Genomic DNA, 477 nt, shown 5'->3' with positions numbered 1-477 from the left:
ACTTGGTACAGGCACTGTGAGATGCCCGATCTGTCCTTGAGCTCGGCTGATCGATGGGGATCATGGTCGATGTCGAAGCTGGCGTCCCGCGTGAGGATGGATGAGGTCGAGCGCCATGCGGCTTGAGCCTGTGGTCTGTCTCGGCAATCATCAGTTCCGATGCGATGGTGATGGGTACTACATGCTGTGCGACTTTCACGTCTGCTGGACGTGTGCCTGTAGGAAGGACGGCATGTTGTGGGAAAGTGCGGATGCTGTGAGGCAGGTGGGGGCGAGGGGGGGGTCTCTGTAGTGATGCCGATTGCGATCGGGGCGATGGCCGCGGTGAAGCGCCGATGAGCCTGTGGCGATGGCTACGACATGACGTGAGGGGGTAAATGGTCATCGGGCGGTTGGTACTGGGGATGTGGGCCACGGACTGAGTACATAGTTGTGACGAGCACTGCGATGCGAGTGCGTCATGGGGCGTGGCCACGA

This window comes from Thecamonas trahens (assembly GCF_000142905.1).
Source record: "Thecamonas trahens ATCC 50062 unplaced genomic scaffold supercont1.34, whole genome shotgun sequence".
Classification (NCBI taxonomy): Eukaryota; order Apusomonadida; family Apusomonadidae; genus Thecamonas; species Thecamonas trahens.
Note: the sequence above shows the minus strand (reverse complement) of the source record.